We start from the raw sequence: 21,198 nt of genomic DNA on the forward strand, positions 1-21,198 counted from the left end.
CTTGTTGATGTGAAAAGAGAGTCCTGAACTGGGAGGAGCTGGTGAGGTAGATTTGGAGAGACACTAGAGAGAGGCGGAAGATTTTTTTGGAAGCAGCACCTCGTGGAGAGAGAGAGAGACTAAGAGAATTGCTGGTGGCCGCTTTGAATTGCCCTGGACTTTTGAGACCTGCCCCCTGAGCTGCCAAGGACTGAGGAGACATGGCTGTTTTGCTGGTACTTTGTCTGTCTGTTTTGATGTTATTTTGCCAGATTTGTCCACTGGTGAAAGACTGTCCTTTTGTTGAAGAAGTCCTGGAACCTGGCTGTTCACTAAGAAGCCCTGAGACTGTCCTGCAGACAGAGAGTGAATACTGTCCGCTGGTGAGGGACAGTACTGTTGTTGCAGGGGTCTGGAGACTGTCCTGCAGACAGAGTGAATACTGTCCACTGGTGAAGGACAGTGCTGTTGTTGCAGGGGTCTGGGAGCCTTTCTGTTGGTACAGAAGCCCTGAAGAAGGATTTTCTTGTTGTATGTTTACAGAAATCCTGGGAGAGGGCTTTGCTAATGTGTTCAGGGGTTCTAGGACTGTTCTACAGACAGAGGATGAATTCATGAAGGGACTGGCAATGTATCTTGTGGCCTTGCTAAGCCTTGTCTCCCCAGGAACTAAGATTGCTGAGAACTTGCCTCGTGTCAAGATGAAGAAAAGACCTCCATTTGGGTATTAAGTGCTGTGTTTAAACTTGATGTAACTCTGGGGTAGATTCAATTGTGATCCAGGGGTGGGGAACTTTTGACCTTATGTTTGGAAACTAATCTCCATTTGAGAAGAGGGGCTTTGTGGTGGACTTAATTAAGGTATAGCCTAGGGGTGGAGAAGTATTTAGAACTGAGACTTTGTAATTGATTGAATGATTGGAAGGTCCTGGGGTGGGGTAGTACTTGGAGATTATTTAATCACACTTAGTAAATGCTGTATTTTGAATGATGTCATGTTTTAATCTTCTCTGTTCTTGGTTTGTCACTGAATAAAATAGAGAGCACCTATGCTGGTATTTTGAACCTGGGAAGTTGCCTTTCTTTTGGCATTACATTACAGTAAATAACAATGTATTACTGGAGTTAGTACACATTTCAGATGATGGATTTCTAATGGTCTTTTGAAAAATTTCTGTGTATTTCCCTGAAGATCCCTGACCCCCAACTTCTCTAATGGGAAGACAACAAAGGAAATATATGTGTGAAGTTCCTATTTCAATTAGCAATTATGGACCACTGTCAACTCACAGTGCTAAATGAAACCTAAAGCTTTGTTCTTAATCCATTTTATGCTCAATGTGTTTGGAATGCTACACACAGGTGAAACAGAAAACCTGAAACAAGAGGCTGAGACTAAAATGATTACTTAAGACTTTCCCAGCACCTACAGCACTCTATATGACTTATAAAAACATGCCTTTGGGGAGTCTGCATACCAGAAAGGTAAATCAACAAATATAACTAAATTCTAAGATGAGTTTTTGTGCCAGTATGAAGTTGACCTTTGGGGTCAAAGATTTAGGTGATCTTCCTAATGCTAATCAGTGATGTATTTTAACCAATGGCCTAGTTATCTAAAATTCTGGAGGATAAATTCAGCTACATGAGCTTGTGGCCACAGAAGGTCTTGAATCAAAAGGAATTCAGGGGAGTCTTGTGGGGGTGAGGGGTAGGAGAGCTGAACTGTCCATAACAGGTCTTTCTTAAAAAGTTTCATGTGCCTGTAGGCCTATGTTAATTTGGACAACTGAAATTCTCCATGTCTAGCTAATGCTCCATTGTTTACCTAGTTAACAGATCCTTGATTTATTAATCTTGGCCCTTATCTTCCACTAGCCTTTCTGGATTTGGTTGTATTTTTCTTTCTGACCCCTGTTTGGACATTACTGCCTTTGGCCCATTCATCTTCATGATTGGCAACCCCAGTCTCTGATCTTGGCTTCTACTCCTGACAGGTCCACTGCCTGGTTCTTTTAATTCCAAAATCTTTATCTATAACCACTGAGCTCTACCTCCTCATACCTATATTTCTTGTCCCTACCCTTGTCACATAGCCTCAACTGGAATGTCTAGTTTGAAGCCTTCCTTTTACTCTCCAGTGACAGAAGCCTTTGGTGAGCTCATGGAACTGAGTAGCCAATGACCCTGCTCCAAGATCTGAAGAGTAAAAATAGAACAGTGCACACAGCTTAGCATTTAAATGTTCTCTAATTACTTCATGGTTATTAGCATCCCTAACTAGATGTAATGGCAAGCAAGGAAGTACTTTGCTGCTTGTTTCAGCTATTCAAGTAACTTTTAATCTTTCCTTTGATTGTATCAAGTCTTTGTTGGAAACAGTATACTTTGTGTTGCCCTTAATAGGCCTAAGGGAGTTTGGAGACCTTCTCTGCCCTTCATAGGCCTAACATCATCACATGGAGCCCACAGTGGGAGGAGCTTGCTGAAAGAGAGGAACAAGAAAGGTGGAACAGGAAGGGGGAGAGCAGAGAAATGCTCAAGCAGAGCTGGGATCAAGCAGAACTAAGGGGGAGAGTGCTTGTGATTTCAGCACTCTGCTGATCTGTGTTATTTTCTGAGAGCTAAGAGAGAGAATGTTTGTGATGTTGGCACTCTGTCTGTTCTGTCTGTATTGATATTACTTTGTCAGAATAAAGCATTCTGTCTGTTGCAAAAAGACTTTACTGTTGTTACAGAAGCCCTGAAAGAGGACTTTGCTGCTGTTACAGAAGTCCTGGGACTTTACTGTTGATTTGTGTTGGATTTCTCAGACAGAAGCCTTGTCTGTTGATTTGTGTTACTTTGTCAGCAGAAAGTGAATTGAGATGATAGTGCCAGCAATGTGTGTAAATATTGTAGCTTTGTTACTCTTAATATGTGTAAATATTGTTGTAGCTCTGTTAAGCTTTGTCTTCCTAGAAACAGAAACTCTGAAGAGCTTGGAGAGGAGCAGTCCATGTAAGCTGAGGTATGAAACAGGAGCGGAGAACTGCCTACATGTGAGTCCAGGCAAGAGCTGGGAGAGCCTCCTACCTGTGAATTCAGGCAAGAGTTGGACAAATTCAGACAAGAGCTGAGAGAGGTCAGCCTGAGTTAAGATGAAAGAAGACTTTACTTGGGTACTCTGTATTGATTGATGAGATTGTGATTTACTGAATGACATGTTTTACTTAAGACTATGTGACCACATTAGTAATAAGTTGTTATGCTATACTGTTGTGAATGTTGTGCTCTAGTTTCTTGAATGTTTTGCTTTAGTTTATTGCTGAATAAACAGAGAATTCATTATATTATGCAATTAGATCCTTAAACTTATTCACAGCAGCAGTCCTCAAGAGAGTTGCTCATGATTGGCTTTACACTAGATTACAAAGTTCTTGAGGTAGGACCCATGTTTATAATTTTAAATAATTAACAAGAACATCTTATATTGATATACATAGTTCTTTATAATTATAGTGTGTTTTCACATACATTATACAATTTGATCCTTACTACAACTCTGTTGAGTAGATGTAAGCATTATCATCCTTATTTTACAAATGAGGAACTGAGGCTCAGAAAGTTTAAATGACTTGCTTGTAGTTAAACAACCAATTAGTGGAAATGCCATACTTAAACCCAGGTCTTCTTACTCTAGATCTCATATACTTTCACCAATTGACTAAAAAGTGATGAAACTGAAATTTAGCTGAAATAGCAGAAAGCAATCTAAATGAGTTCATTTAGATACGAAAGAGAAGTTAAGTGATCGTGACCACTGGGTGCCTATAGGATAATGAGAATATTTTCTCTACCACAAGTCATGGAATTTATGTTCATGACTTTGTGTTCAAACTAGGGAAGTCTTTCATTTTTGGTAAGATATTACTCAAAACAGTTTTGAACACTACTTTTGGAACTGCCTTCAAAACCATAGGCTCATTGGATTCTATATATGGAGCTGGAAGACAACTTAAAAGCCTTCACATCCAATTTCTTCATTTTACAGAAGAACTGGGACCCAGGGAATTATGAGTCTTGCCCAAGGTCACCCAGATCATAAGTAGCAGGGATCAGATTTGAAGTCAGGTACTCTGACTTTAAATCCAGTATAGATTTGCAGCATGTTCTTTCTGGAGTGACTAATCTTTATCCTTTTGAACTTGGACTTGAATTTTAAAAAACAAAACAACCTTGATGAATAAATGGGTAGACAAGATAGTGCTATTTTTGGTTCAAAAATTATTTTGTAGAAAATACATCATAGATCAAGGAACATGAATCAGTATTTTTTAAAAAGAAGAAGTTAAAACTATCAATAAACATGTGAAGAAGGGTGCCAAATCTATAAGTAAGTAAGGGAAATGCAAATCATGGCACTTTTTAGATTTCACCTCATACCTTTTAAAGTGACTAAGTTTATAGATTGAGAACTGGAAGACATTTTTTTTAAAGCAATTGGGTTTAAGTAACTTGCTCAAGGTTACATGGCCAGTTATTTTGTGTGGGTGCCAAGTATCTGAGGCTGGAACCGATCCCCAGTCTCCCGATGCTGGGGCCAGAGCTCTTACTGTGCCACCTGGTCGCCCCTAGAAGACACTTTTGTGACCACTGATGTTAAAGGACAGAAATAGTGTTATAGGGGATGTGGGAACATAGACACATTAATGTAGTGTTGATGAAGCTATGAATTGATCTAGAAAAGCCTGGGATTATGTATGAAAATCTACTGAGCTGATATACTCACTACTAGATATATATCCCAAGTCAAAAGCAAACATAAAGGAACTTTTTATATGGTAGATAAAAAATGATTCATCATAGCCCTTCTTGTATAACAAAAAGAAGAAAACAAAATGGATGCCCATCAATTGGGAAATAGCTAACAAATTGTGACATATAAATATAATATAATAACATTGTGATTCAAGATAAGAACAAATATGATGAGGAGCATGGGAATGCTTTTATGATGTAATGCAGAACTAATTAAGCAAATCCAGGAAAACAAGAAACAATGCCTATAATAATATGAACAAAACACAACACTAAAAAGCAATTGAATGCTGATTCATGATAATGACTAACTGATCTTTGTTCCAGAGAACAGATGATAAAATGTCTCCCTCTTCAGTAAAGAAATGGGACACATATGCTGTCAGATTAGTAGAAATTGTGCTTGTTGGTTTTGCTGAACTACTTTTCATTGTTATAAGGAATGGTTCAATAATGGGATAAACATTGATAAATGACTGATACAAAAACATAAAGCCTCAAAAAAATTTTTTTTAGCAAAAAGAAAGTACAATATGAACTGGAGCATTGGCATGGTAAACAATACCCTTCCTGGACTGCAGTTTGTCCCATTTGTGTTATATGGATCTTTTCCAATGCTTCAATAATTCTGCATATTAAGATTAATGTTTTGATTTTGTGGGGGGTGAATTCTGCCTGAACAACACCACTGATGTCAAAGAAATATCAATAATATTGTAACATCATATTTTCAGTGGTTGGGAGAGGTGGTTGAGGGAGGCAGAGAATTTGGAACTGAAAATAAAAATTAAAAACAAAAAAATATAGTATTGCCACACATTTTTCACATATATACTTTTTGAGGTCACAGGGACCTTGAATCTTCCTTCTTCAGATGCTGATGATTGTTTTAGGATCATGCTGGAAGTACCATATTTCATAACTCATTTTTTACTTCAAAAACACATTTTTTTCCAGTTTACTTTGAAAGATTAGTATAAATATAGAGTTCAGCATTCTGTTCATCAAAAAAAAATAGGACTTTATTCCTAAAATTAATCATCTATTTGAACAAATCATAACTGATCTTTTCAACTTTTCATATTTACCTTGGGTGACTGGATAATTACTTTAGTTATATCATTCATGTCTTTTCTAACTTCCTTATACCTCTTGGCATTAGCATGTTTTTTTTTCTTTTTTCCTTTGTAAAATGGATATCAGATTACATTGATCTATTTATAAGGTCCCTTTTCATCTCCATTCTTTGAATCTCTTCTTGCTCTTGACATTTTTAATTCTTATATTTTTTAAATTTAATTTTAATTCTTTAACTACATGAAACATCTAGTGGTGTTTTTCTTTGCTTTTCTACAAAATTTGATATCAAATCTTTGCTTTAAATAACTAATACTCACTCATTTTCCCACCTGCATAAAACTAAAAGCATTTACCACAACTGCCACCTCTGACATAGTCTTGGCACTTTCACTTCTCTGCTTCCATAGGCAAATTTGTTTTCATTACTTCCTAGGCCAGCTCATGTGTACCTTCACAGGGCCTAAAACAGCACCAGATATGGAGGAAGCATTCAGGAAATACTTGCTAATTGACATATACATATTTGTGTGTATATGCATATATATTATATATGTACACATATGTGTATATATGATACGCATAGAAGTGTGTGTATTGTGTTATATTTATAAATATATATTTTAAACTAAGTATTATCCTCTGGTTTAGAAGTTCTTGCCTTGGGGCAGCTAGGTGGCGCAGTGAATAGAGAGAACACTGGCTCTGGAGTCAGGAGGACCTGATTTCAAATCCAGCCTCAGACACTTAACATAAAAAACTAGCCATGTGACCTTGGGCAAGTCACTTAACCCCAATTGCCTTGCCCTACCTTCCCCCTTCCAAAAAAGCAAAAAAGAAGAAGAAGAAGAAGAAGTTCTTGCCTATGAAGACATGGCCTATGGAACTATTTTGTTCCAATAACTATACTGAGGTCAGTTTCGGAGATATAGTATGATTAAATATTTGAATTTACTGAAGGTAAGGATTTTCTTTATAGATACCTATATATGTATACATATAGGTACACAGTATATTATATACAATATTATGAATATTATATATATATTATGTATATAAACATATACCATACACGCATGCACATATACTTTGCTTCAATTTTAGACTTTACATGCCAATCAATAAACATCTGTCTTTATCCTGCATTCTATTCTTAGCTTTGTAGCTAAGGACAAGAGGGTCATGGAAAATTATGTATCTTATCAGAGTTTGCTTGCTGTAAAATAGAGGAAAGGTCTCCTTCTACCTTGAATCATACAATGGAAGGCAATGTGGTACAATGGAAAGGATGGTGAATTGGAGTCAAAGAATGTGAGTTTGAATTCTAATTCTGACACTTACTATCTGTTATATTTTCAATGTACCAAAGCTTCTCCCTGAAACAATGGTCCATCTTTTAAACACCAGTATTCATCTAATGATATTATATGCTTGTGTGTCATGGAATACTAGTCTCTAAAGAAGTAAGGTAGTTGAGGGTGACCCAAAGTGCAATGGTTCTATTGCAAACAGTGGGCATGACTAATTTACAGAACATTACCAATAAAGTTTTGCATAGGAGAAAAAGTATAAAGGACACCCTCAGGAAGGTAGATACCTGAAAGAAGATGGGTCAGTCATGTAGCAAGAGCAAGGGATGCTTGATAAATGGTCAGTGTTCTCCACTGATATTCATGCAATGTCATGAAATCTGGAAGAATAGTCCTTGCATCTTTCATGGAGGTATTAGGGGAAAATAGAGATAAGCATTGCATGGGATGAAAAGGCATGGACAAGTTGCAATCTATACCAATGAAGAGAATATCCACATTGATGAAATTTCAAAATTATCAAAGTGCTGAAGTAAATAATAGCAATTTTAGTTTTCCTTGAGATTTTCAAAATATAATGTGATATAGAATCAAAATATTTATAGACTGTTAAAGATGAAAAGGCCTTAGAAGTCATCTAGCTTAACCTTCCTATTTTTAGAGATAAGAAAAACGATAGAGAAGCTTAGTAACTTGCCTAAAATGATGAGAAACAAAAATCACACTTTTCTCAGTAATAAGCATATATCATGTATTACTAAACATCCACTTTTTGGACTTCAGTTGACATTATTTCAGCAAGTAATGAAATATTTCATTAATATTTTCTTATTTAATTATTTATTATTTTCCATTTTTTATATCTGAATGATATTTCACCTAAGGAATAACAACCCTTTTTCCTATAATATCCCAGACCATGGAATTATGCACAGAGTTATTAAACTGCCTATACCCTTTGACCCAGCTGTACCAATACTAGTTCTATTACTAAAAATGATTAGGGAAAAAGGAAAAGAATTTATATATTCTGAAATATTTATAGCAGCTCTTTGTGGTGGCAAAGAACTAGAAATTGTGGGGATGCCCATCAATTGGGGAATGACAGAACAAGTTGTGGTATATGATTATGATGGAATACTACTGTGCTATAAGAAATGATGACTTGATGATCTTAGAAAAACATGGATAGACTTACGTGAGAAAATGAAGAGTGAAATGAGCAGAAGCAAGATAATGTTGTATACGTTATTAAATATTGTTTTAAGACCAACATTGAGTGAATAAGTCATTTTGACTATTAAAAATACCTAAATTAACTGAAAAAGGACATATGAAGGAAGATGCTGTCTGCATCCATAGAAATAGAAGTATGTGTAGAATGGTTTTAAATTGTATTTGTGCCTAATGGTAGCCATTTTAGGGGGGGAGGGAAAAAAAGAAAGTTACATGATAACTTTATTATATATTGAAAAGGAATAGCAAGTTGTACATCATAGATTTGCAGTTTTGTTTATAATATTTTTTTCTATTCTATGATGTTATGGAAATGCTTGTTTTTTTCTTAAGTTTGTTTGGAATAAAATGAAAAAAAAAACCAATATCCTAGACCAATATTCACAAAAAGATTTAGAAAAAAATCTATCAAACTATATATTTTTTAAAAAGGCAATTCTGTCTAGAAGGCCTTGCATGACCAGAAGGCAAAGTACATATTATGTAGCTTAAAAATATGTATAGTCCAGAATTATACATTTGTGAAATAAGCTATGGAGTCCAAATACTTAAAGGAAGTAGAACCTAAGCAGGAAACAACCCCCAGGGTGTGAATTATTAGCCCTGGTGTCAGTTCTCTAACTGTGGACTCTGGTTTAGCCATTTGCCTTCTGTCGTTTTCCCAGATACAAATAACAATGTTTTTTGCACCTACCTCCACAGCGATTTTACAGATTGTGAGATGTTCTTCAAGATCCTTAGAAGAAAATAAACATATTCTTCTTCCCCTTATGAGAAATATGGAGATACTCCTTATTAAGTTCTCCAAAGAAATGATTAGGAATCTCATTTCGGGCTGGATACTGAATTATCCAAGTAGAGAATCTGTTTTGTGAATGTATTTGTTTAAATTTTGCCACTTGTTTCTCCATAAATCCTTAAAGTCACTTTACTTTTCTGAAAATATTTACACTTTATACTAAGTTGACAGATGTCAAAGTTTGACTAAAGACAGCTTAATTACTTTTTTCTCTCCTGGCCTATATCAAGTGAATAGTCATTCTGAGAAATGTCCCAGGGAGCAAAGGCTTTTTATCTGAGGAACCCTGTAGATAATCTTGAAGGTCTATCCATTACCGTATTTAAAACAAGCTGATGTTATAGTGGTTTACCAAGGGATTCCCAGTTCTTAGAAGTTTGTTAAAAACCTATCAATCAGACCTCTTTTTCAGAGCCCACATTTCATCAAGGAAGTAAAGATTCAAGGAACGTTTTACTTAAGGCAGTTAATTACACTCCCTGGGCAAGCATTTTCCACTGACTAGATCTTCCTGTCATTATAGCCCTGGAGTCTAGCTGGGTATAAGTATATGCCCAAGGAGAGCAGATTTCATTTAACTTCTTATACCTTCCTCTCTTGTCCCCTGGCCCTAACTTCTTTACTGGAAAAATGAAGCTACCTTATGTATATATTGAAGGGTTTGATGCTAAGGATCTGTCTCACAGGGTCTACCTAAGAAACCTGGAATGAGTTCAAAGCACTTTAAAATAAAGAAACAATGTGATGACCATATTATACCCAAGACAAGAGAGTTTTGTATAATACACCAATTTCTCATAAGAAAAGTGATTTTTAAAAGTCAGTAGTAACCAAAAAAGGAAAAAACCCATAGATAATCTCATATGGGGGACTTTGGTCTCATTCTCTCCTGAGAAACTTTGGCCCCAGGTAGACTATTTATAATTGTTATCAGATTGAAAGTATTTCCAAACCAGGCCAAGGATCAGGAGGATTGTAAAAGAATGACAAAATGGAGGACACAAAGGGAGGTGGTAAATAATTGAAGGAAAATTTTCATGCTAATTCGACTTGTTTAATAGGTAGAGATTCTGGTGCTGGCCTAAAACCAAGTTTGTTGAGTTTTTAAAGTAGTTTGACCATGACTTAACCTAACCCTTTGCTTACATAATGCAAGCAGAAATTTGAGTGATAAGAAGCAAGATGCTGCTAAGGGGGGAGGATTGTGCTTTTCTTCACAAACAGAATTCATTTTAAGTTATACTTAATACAAATACCTCATAACACTTAATTTTCTCTCTTTATATGTTTATATGTGTATACTGAGATTGTCCACTCATTTTCTTCATATGGAGAAACTAAATTCTAAAAATATTTTTATTACTCACAGGATCATCTAGTCCAACCTTGAGAAAGCTATCAAAATGCCAAGGAAATCAAAACACTAAATTATGATGCATAATGAATTATTACCAAAATCTTTCTACATTGTCATTCATGTGTCCAGATTCCTTTTACTCATATAGAAAAGGAGACTGGTCCCCAACATCTGGCTAACACTAATTACTTTGAATCATATTTTATTTAAGTGAGAAATTACTTGAAAATATATATCTTTAATTGCAAATTACCTTAGCAAATAATTGTCTTTTCTTTTAATAATAACAACTATCTGGGTGATTATTTACATGATTCCATCAAAATATATTTGTTGTCATTTACCTTTTGCTATTTTATATGAATGCAATACATGGCTTACACTTAATGCATGGTAGCATTAAAGTTTTATAGAATTGTTCTGCTTCTAATAGGGGCAGCAAGGTGGCACAGTGGACAAACTGGTAGATCTGGAGTCAGGAAGACTTATCTTCCTGAGTTCAAATCTAGCTTCAGACTTACTGACTGTGTGACCCTGGGCAAGTCACTTAACTTGTATACTTCAGTTCCCTCATCTGTAAAACAGGCTGGAGAAGGAAATTTTGAACCACTCCATTATATTAAAAAAAAAAAAAAAAACCAAAAACCCAAATGGGGTCATGAAGAGTTGAACACAACTGGAAAATGACTGAACAACAAATGACTTCTTATGGCACTTTTGCTTAATTCTCTCTTCACTATTAATCAATACCAATTGAAACAAACAACTAAAAACAGTAAAAGGAATGGAAAATCTAGAATGAAAAAGCTTAATCAGCATGCAAAATACTGGTCTCTAACTTTCCATCTTTTCTCACTCCAGCCTAACCCATTTTAAAGGTACTTTGTTTTAGGACTCATTGCCTGGGACACTATAAATGTTTCTATGGTAGTATAAGTCATTTCCCTTTAAGTCATAAACAGTCTGATTGTTACAAAGGGCAGAAAACGAGCTTTTGCACAAAGAAAAAGAAATACATCAACTTTGAGGAATGAAAAGTAATGAGCCTTTCTTGGGCAAACAGTATAGTAGTTGAAAGGGGCAAGAAAGGAACTTTTAACAAAAACTGCTAAAATATAAGAGCAAAGAATATTTTTCTCTCCCAGAAAAGCTGTGAACAATGTGTTTGCCAAATGGAACTTAAAAAGAACTGAAACCTAAATAAAAAAGGGTTAAATCATCATATAAAGGATATAAGGTGATGCCCCTTTTGTATGTAAACAGTTTATTGATTGTCAGGGGGCAGGAAAAGAACTTTCTTAAAAAAGAAAACATAAAATATAAATATGAAGAAACAAAGTTTTCAGAGACACAGACTAGAAGATTGTAGTCCTTGAACTCAGTTGATTGTAGCTGTTTTTAAGACTGAGGAAGAGGTTAATATTTATAAAATGATGAATCAAACAACTCTTTGGAGACCAGTATTATAAGGGAAAATTCATGAGTTTTTACCTCATAAGGGAAAGAAACTAGCATCAGGAACGGCCAAGCTCATTTGCAGAAAGCTTTGGGTTAAATTACTGCTCTTCAGTCAGTCGGTCAAGAAATTTCTATGCACCAAGAACAGTCTTGCTGTTGTTTGTCCTTCCTTCTCAAATCAGACCAATGACATCAGGAAGGTGATGTCTTGACTTGCAAGTGAATTGGATTTAAGTGAGTCAAGGCTGTGCAAAGTTATCAGCCTCAATCTCTCTTCCAGGGTCATCTGAGTCCAGGCTCAAGATACAAATCAAGATGACTGGAGGTGGCCCCAGATGCAGTAGGAGACCTTGGCCTTTTTAAGCTAAGATTTTTCCTGAATCTCAGTTTGTCTGAGGTAATAACCATTCAGTAATTAAGGCAAGGTAAGAAATTAGGTAAAAATAGCCTTTAACCTAGTTAAAAAAAAAATCAATCAATCTGAGAGATGAAGATCCTCAGAGTTTCTATCCCAAAAAGAAACAATTGCTATTTATACTTATTCTGAGCCATCAAAGCCTAAACAATGACTAAGTGAGGTTTGGACTGGGACCTATTGTTGGTCAGTCAGTGAGGTCCAAAGCAACTTGTTTTTAAGGCACCAGGGCAAGTAGATTTGAATCCCAATGAGTTTTAGCAAAGCCTGGTTTTCCAGTGCTGTATTTAAAGAAATCATAAATGGTTGGAACAAAATTGTCCTAGTTTGTTTTTCTTTTATTGTAGAATAAATAAATAGGGAAGAGAAAAAAAGATCTAGCCTGTAAACCCCAAGATATCTTGTAAGGGTTCAGTGATCAAATTTTATATTCCTTTGGACAGAGCACCCACAGTTATGATTTCCTATGTGGACAGAGGAAGGAAAGAGGGAGAAGAAGGAAGGAAGCTATGGCATTTCCTAGTTCTCAGTTTGTCTGAGGTAACACCCATTCAGTGATTATTGTTAGGTAAGAAAAGACGCAAAAGTGACCTTAGCAGAAGCACTGTGCTAAGACTACAGAGAGAAAAAATAGCCCTTGCCTTTGAAGGCTTTCAGAAATAGTTGCTCTCTACTGACATCTCTGTTATAAAAGGGAAAAGCAGAGAAGGAAAGACCAGTTTTAGAAGTACTTTGCTGTGTAGGAAGAGATGTTGAAATCTAGTCATAGACATTTCCTTGTTTACATAAGTGGATTGTTCTGCCAACCTCTATGAACCTCTATGTAAAGCTGTCTTTATGTAATGCTAATTTCCTTCTACCTACCCACTTCACTTAGCGCATATAACAAAGGCATACACAAAATAATTCCTTTATATGAGTCATAAAATGTACTAAAATGCAAATGAATTAAATTCTGTGCCATGACAATTATGAATTGTGAATTATGAAATAAAAGTAAAGTTAATGATAAAGTATGCATAGTACTATACAGTAAAGTCAGTATAGATGTTACCCTTTCCCCACCCACTGTGTCATTCAGTCATTTCAGTCATGTCCAACTCTCCATGACCCCATTTGGGGTTTTCTTGGTGGAGATATTGGAGTGGTTTTGCCATTTCCTTCTCATTTTACATGAGAAAACTGAGGCAAACAGGGCTAAGTGGCTTGCCCAGGGTCACACAACTAGATAATGTTAGAGGCTGAATTTGAACTCAGGCCTTCCTGATTCCATGCCCTGTGCTCTATCCACTGCACTACCTAGCAGCCCATTATGAAGCTTTTGAGAGTTGTTTGGACAGTGGCTATCTTCTTTTCCTCATATATCTGATGATAGCAGGCAATATCACCCTTAACTAGTCTTTGAACTTTTGGATCCATCTTTTCAATACAAGAAAAAAAGTTCACTCAAATGATGAAATCTTTCTGCCACCTGTTTTGTCATGAACCTTTTTGGTTTGACCTCAAGTTCCAAAGCCTCCCTTTCTTCTTCTACAATCTTTGCAGCTTGCAGCTCAATCAGTTCCTCATTTGACAGATCTCCATGAGACCCAGTCAACTCTTCCACATCATTCTCATTTGCTTCTAGGTCCAGTTCTTGTGCTAATTTTAGTCTTCTTATTCACATCTGTAAATGTTACATCTTTGTCAAATCCATGAACATCGGTAAAGAAAGGTGGGCATCCTTTCCCCCAAATTATCTTCATACATGTTTCTGTTACTTCCTCCTATGTCTTTCAGAAATTTTTATATAAAGTCAAATGTGTGGAAAGAAAATTTATGTAAAGCAAGAACTGTCTGCAGAGGATTCAGAATCCTGGTGAGTGAAGAGCTGCCTGTGCTTTCTTGATTACATAGAAAAGGCCTGCCTGAGGAGCATTGCAGTACAGTGCTCTGGCTTAAAGGGAACTGCTAGCCAGTTCAATAGTATAATGCTTTTTTGGTACTCTTTTAAGGGTGATTTTAAGTTAAAAGAACTGTAATACTAAAAAACAAAAAGATATTAAAGCATATCATGGGGCAGCTAGGTGGCACAGTGAATAGAGCACTGGCCCTGGAGTCAAGAGGACCTAAGTTCAAATCCAGCCTCAGACACTTAACACAAAAACTAGCTGTGTGGCCCTGGGCAAGTCACTTAACCCCAATTGCCCTCCAAAAATAAAGAAAAAAAATATATTAAAAGAACTGTAACACTTCATTTGCTTTAAGGATGGAATGAGGAGGATTTGTCCAGCAAGACACTAGAGAAGATAAGAAGAAGAATAGTTATCAGAGAAGCAGCTTAGTGAGTTAAAGATGTTCCTGACTAGGTTGATGCAGTCCAGAGTTGTGAGGTATCCCAAGTACATGGGTTTTCCTTACTCATTTATTCAACCAGGCTTTGTAGGTGTGTAGGTGTGTGTCAGGTCTCCCCCATAGATACTGAGTATTTTGGTGAATATTTCTGTATTGACTCTTATACATTTATTATTTCTGCTTTTGCCTTATAAGAAAGTCTGTGACATTATTATTGGTGTTTTCCCATTACTGTTAAATAAATGATTTTATTTAAGATCTAATGTGTCATTATTGTAAAGTTTTATGTTAATAAGAAATTCCACCAGAGGAGGCTCAAGACCAGCACTAGTGAGTGAGGGTAGTACATTACCCCACAAAGTGCTAACCTTAGGAAGCTGAGAGAGTTTGATGGCACCCTATAGTCATGGGGGTCCTTCTCTGGGAACTAAAATTTAGCAGTGTGAAAGAAGGCTGGGAGTAACAAGCCAGCCCAGAGAGTGTAAAGGGTCCACCCTAGAGGCATACCGCACAAGTGTTATAATAGGAAACTCAAACCAAATACACATTTACTTTGAAATGAACAAAAATGTAAGCCTGGAGATTTGGAAAACTAGCTTCAGTATAATGTTACTTTCATCTAATTGATAGGGTAACTCCTTATTTTTAAATTCAATTAATTTCCACAAGCAGAAGAACAGTTGGTGGATTAAACAAAAGATCCTCTACATGTGTTTGACAAAACAAAAAAATACAGATAAGAGTTTTGTAATGAAAAGCACATTTAGTTTCTATGCAGTCCTAGAACAACTGTGTCCATAGAAATTTGTAAAAGACTAACTGGGGGTTAGAACAACTTCCTAAATGCTGATACTGGGGGAAGAAGAGAGCACTAGAAAGAAGGGAAAGAGGGAATATGTCTAGGAAATAGGAAGACAAATTAGAGGGTAAGCAAACATGACCTTTGAGAAAGCTAAGTGAATCAGTAATTCTATGTAAAATTAGGGGGTTGGACCAGATGACCTCCAAAATCCCTTCTATCTATAAATCTATAACCTTCAAAAAAGCAAGGTCTCTCATATTGTCCAATGTTCAGCAAAAGTTATCTGTTAGCGGGGATGTACAAACATTTATCAACTTAAAAGCAATCATTAAGCACTTATTTGCACATAGTACTTAACAATAATGATGAAAATATAGAACCACAGAAACTTAAGAGACAGAAAGGACCCCAGAAATTCTACCTTTTCATTTATATCTTGAGGAAGCAAACCCAGAAGGGTTAAAAGGCTTGCTTGAGCACTCATCACCACTAGCAGGAGAGTTTAGATAAGAAGCTATTTCTGATGTCCAATCCAGAACTCTTTTCACTATACCATGCTTCCTTTTCTGGATCATTATGCTTCTAATACCCTTTCTCAGTACGTTCTAAATCACAGAATGGACTACTACTACCTTGTAGCTTCTCTCTTGCCCCTTTCCCCTAACTTTTGAGTTGGGAGAAGAGGAAAGGGCACTGGATCAATCAGTTGATCAGTAAGCATTTATTCTTCACCTACTATGTGTCAGCCACTATGAAGGGGGTGGAGATACAAATACAAAAGTGAGACAATCAATTCCTGCTCACAATAAGCTTACATTCTACTAGGGAAATTCACATCTGTACTCACATTGCAGGCCCTTATCACTTCTCACCTAGATTATTACAACTGTCCCTTAATACCTCAAGTCTCTCACCATTACAATCCATCCTATATTCTACCACCAAAGTAATTTTCTTTAAATGTAGATTTGACCATGTTACTCCCTTAATCAACTCTAGTAGTTCCCTATTTCCTCAAGGATAAAATATAAACTCCTCTCTTTGTCTGAAAAGCCAAGCACAAGAAGCTTTCCAGAGGACTGCTGCTGTGAATAGCTTCAAGGTTCTGATTACATAGTATAGTGATCTCTCTATTTATTCAGTAAAAAACTAAGACAAAACATTGACAGAAATCAAAGTAAAGCATTGACAATGTTATGACATAACAACTTATCACTAAAATGGTCACATAGTTTTCACCAAAGTGGCCACATAGTTTTAAACAAAGTACATCCATTTAGTAACTCGATCATTTAGTAAGTCCTTAATTCAATCATCCTTAAGGAAGCTTGTCTCCTTAATGGACACAAAGTACAAAGGTCAAAGTTCTCCATTCCTAGGTCACAGTAAATCATAATCTTCTCAGTCAGCATCAGGTACCCAAGAAGAGATCTTTTCATCTTGACTTGAGGCTAGCTCTCAGCTTCCATGGTTCCTCTTCCATGGTCCCAGCTCCTGCTCGTATCTACACAACTGTCACCTGGTTTCAAAGGCAGGTAGCTCCCAGTTCCTTGTCCAGCTCCTTATCCAGTTCTTTTTCCAGTTCCTTGTCCGGTTTTCATTTCATATGGAAGCTTACAGTGTCCAGTCCATCTCAAGTCCTTTACAGTTCCTGTTTCTGTGAAGACAAAGCTTAACAGAGCCAAAACAACATTCATTCACATTGCTGGCACCATCATCAATTCACTATTTGCCTGTGAAATCAACAGAGACCCACAAACAAGGTCCAAGAGGTCAATACAAATCATCAGTAAAGTTCCAGGACCTCCAAAACCCACCTCCAGCACTTCTGTAAACAGACAGCCAGAAAATCCTCTTTCAGGGCTTCCAATAAGGTCCCAGTGCTTCTGTATAAAGTATCACAAACATCAACACAGACAGAACAAACATAGAGTGCCAGGATACCACAAGTTTTCTCCTTTTCCACCACATGAGCTCCCTTCTCAGTTCTGCTCTCTCCAGCCTGGGCCTCTCCTTAGCTCCTCCTCTTCCTCTTGCAGGACTAGGGTCCACAAGTTGTGGGACTCACAAGTTCTGGATCTTAATATTTCATACAATCATGAACTGAAACAAGGTGTTAACTACTTCTTTGCTTGCCATTACATTAGCTTTTCAAAACTCTTCACAATGAGATACCAACATACCTTTCCAGCCTCACTGGATATTGTTCTCCCTTCTGCACAATGTGTTCCAGCCAAACTTGCCTTCTTTCTGTTGCTCACATATGATATTCCATGTCTTTTCTATAAAGAAATTTTGAATTTTCCATAACTCATGCCTGGAATATACTCCCTCCTCACTTCACCTTATAGAATTCCTGTCTTCTTTTTGCACCATAGAATACCTTTTTTCTACATGAAGCCTTTCCTGATTCTCTCTAAATACTCATACCTTCACTCCCAAATTTAATTTAATTGCTGGCACCATCATCAATTCACTATCTGCCTGTAAAAACAACAGAGACTCCTTGCATTTAACAACTTTGTAGTTATTCTTGATGTTTATTCTGCATATACTTACATATGTACTCATTGTCTACCCCATTAAAATGTAAGCTCTTTGCATATGGATTTTTTCCCCATTTTTTGGCATTGATGACTGTAGAAATCAGTAAAAGCATTTGAAGGAAGTGGCACTTAGTTGAGATTTGAAGAGGAGTTCCAAAAGACAGACATGAGGGGGGAGAATACTCTATGCAGGGCGATAATGCACAGGGGTGGGAGAAAATTTCATGTATAGGAAATAGCAAACATTCCAATTTCACGGGATTTCAGAGGACTTGTCAGGGAATAATATATAGTTAGCCTGGAAAGATAAGAAAGGAATAACTAGATTGACAGAATAAAAAACAGAGAATTTAAATAATATAGTCTCAGGAAAAAAAAATTAACAATCATAAATGAACTCTTGGTGAAAAAATACAGGCTCAGGTGGTAAATCAAATGAATTCTATAGAACACAAAAAGAACCATTAACTTCAATATTATGTAAAGTGCTTTCAAAAAATAAAAAAAGATGTACCAGATTAACTTATTCTATAAAATGAATATGGTCTTGATAACCAAACTAGGGAGAAACAAGGCAGAGAAAGAAAACTAAAGACCACTATCTGGGATGAATATACATGCAAATATATTGAAAAAAATTATCAAAAAAGCTACAGCAAGATGTTAAAAGATTATACACTATGACCAGCTTGAGTTTATACCAAAAATGCAGATTTGGTTCACTATTAGAAAAACTACAAACAAAATGGATCATATTAATACAAAATAATTTAAAAGTACACAATTATATCAATAGCTTCAGAAAAAGCTTTTGACAAAATACATGCCATTTATATTAAAAAACATTAAAGATCAAAGTAATAAGTGAATCTTTCCATGGTGTGGCAAACAGTATCTATTATAAACAAGAACTATTATTATTTGTATTGGAGAAATGCTAGAAGCCTTTTCAATAAGAGCTGGAGTAAGGTAAGGATATCCAGTGTTGACCCCATTACTTAATGTAGTTTGAGAAATGCTAGATATTTCAAAAAGAAAAGATATATTTAGGAAATAGGCACAGACAAAGAAGAAATAAAATAATCTTTTTTTGCAGGCAATAGAAAGAATCATAGGAAGTGAAATAAAAATTGACAGTAGGGGCGGCTAGGTGGTGCAGTGAGTAGAGTGCTGGTCCTGGAGTCAGGAGGACCTGAGTTCGGATCCGGCCCCAGACACTTAACACACACACACACACACACACACACACACACACACACACACACACACACACAGAAACTAGCCGTGTGACCTTGGGCAAGTTACTTAACCCCAATTGCCCTCCAAAAAGCAAAAAAAGAAAAAAAAATTGACAGTAACTTCAGTACAGTGGCAAGGAATCTTCACCCATTCTGTATATTACCAAAACTACCCAACAGAAAGAGCTAAAGAAATAAAAACTATTCAGAATAACTATGGAACTTATAAAAATGAGACAGAGTCTGTCTACCAACATTGTCATAGGAATTTTATGACTAAAAGAACAAAAATCTCTTTAATAAAAACAAAGACTTAAATAGAGAAATATTAATTACTCATACTTTGGGCCATGCTGATATAGTGAATATGATGATGCTACTTAAATTGTTTTAGTGCCATTCCAAACTACAAAAGGGTTATTTATAGAACCAGATAAAGTAGTAGCAACATCCACCCAGGAAAACAATAGGTCATGAATCTCCAGAGAAATAATGAAAAATAATAGGAATGAAGGGGCTTGAAAAGTACCCCAAGCTCAAACTATGCAAAGCAATAATCATCACTATTATTTGTTATTAATAAAAAAAATATAAAAGTTGATCATTGAAACAGATTAGGTAAACAGGACCTATCACACAAACTCTCAGACCCAGTAGCATAATGTTTGATAAACATAAGGACACCAACTACAAGGGTAGTTGCAGACTAGAAGAAGTTAGGTTTAGAATAATATTTCACACCATATACCACAACAAAGCCCAAATAGATACAAGATTTACTGTAAATATAAGAGGTAAGATCAAAAACAAATTCGAGTAAAAGGGAAGCTGATAACTTTGAAAGCAATGGATAGGGGATATTCCTGGCCAAACAAGAGATTAAAAGGATCATAACATATATAATGCACAATTTTGATTGCATAAAATTAAAAAAAATTTGCACAAAAAAATCAATAGAATTGGAAAGAAATAGTCGACTAGGAAAAATCTTCATAACATATTTCTCTGATAAACATCTGATTTCCAAGCTATAGAGCAAATTGATACAAATATATAAGAACAAGGACAAATAGATAAATGTTTAAAGGATATAGCAGACAGTTTTCAAAATAGAAAAAAAATGTAAGCTATTAACAACTTGAAAATTACTTTAAATCACTAGTAATAAGAAACACAAATTACAATAATTCTGAGGTTCCATCTCATACCCATCAGACTGGCAAATATGACAAAAAGGAAAATTACAATTGTTGAGGAGGTGTAAAGCCAAGCACAAGCAGCTTTCAAGGACTGCTGCTGTGAACAGCTTCAAGGCTCTAATTACATAGCATAGTGAACTCTCTATTTATTCAGTAATAAACTAAGACAAAACATTGACAAAAATCAAAGTACAACATTCACAATGTTATGACATAACAACTTATCGCTAAAGTGGCCACATAGTTTTCACCAAAGTGACCACATAGTTTTAAGCAAAAGATATCATTTAGTAAGTCCCTAACTCAATCATCCTTAAGGAGCAAGCCTCCTTAAGGGACACAAAGTACAATCATTCAGTAAGTCCCTAACTCAATCATCCTTAAGGAGCAAGCCTCCTTAAGGGACACAAAGTAAAAAGGCCAAAGTTCTCCACCCCTAGGTCACAGTAAATCATTATCTTCTCAGTCAGCATCAGGTACCCAAGAAGAAATCTTTTCATCTTGACTTGAGGCTGGTTCTCAGTTTCCATGGTTCCTCTTCCATGGTCCCATCTCCTGCCCGAATCTGTCCAACTGTCACCTGGATTCAAAGGCAGGCAGCTCTCTGCTCTTTGTTCAGCTCCTCATTCAGCTCCTTGTCCAGTTCCT

At 36.1% G+C, this 21,198-nt stretch overlaps 1 protein-coding gene across 4 annotated transcripts in view; it reads right to left on the reverse strand.

Annotated features, from left to right (window-relative positions):
• The window catches only part of STARD13 (StAR related lipid transfer domain containing 13), a 750,493-nt gene that overhangs the window by 584,909 nt on the left and 144,386 nt on the right, over positions 1–21,198 (reverse strand). The window contains exon 2 of one of the 4 annotated variants that reach the window (XM_069080653.1): positions 17,751–17,849. The exons of the other annotated variants lie outside the window; for them this stretch is intronic. The gene's annotated coding sequence lies outside the window, so the exon portion shown is untranslated. The remainder of the gene's footprint in view (positions 1–17,750; positions 17,850–21,198) is intronic. 4 annotated transcript variants of the gene reach the window in all.

Source organism: Petaurus breviceps, unplaced genomic scaffold (assembly GCF_028583685.1).
Source record: "Petaurus breviceps papuanus isolate PSGF00001 unplaced genomic scaffold, PetGlider_PUasm1.0 91133, whole genome shotgun sequence".
In the NCBI taxonomy this organism is placed as follows: domain Eukaryota; kingdom Metazoa; phylum Chordata; class Mammalia; order Diprotodontia; family Petauridae; genus Petaurus; species Petaurus breviceps.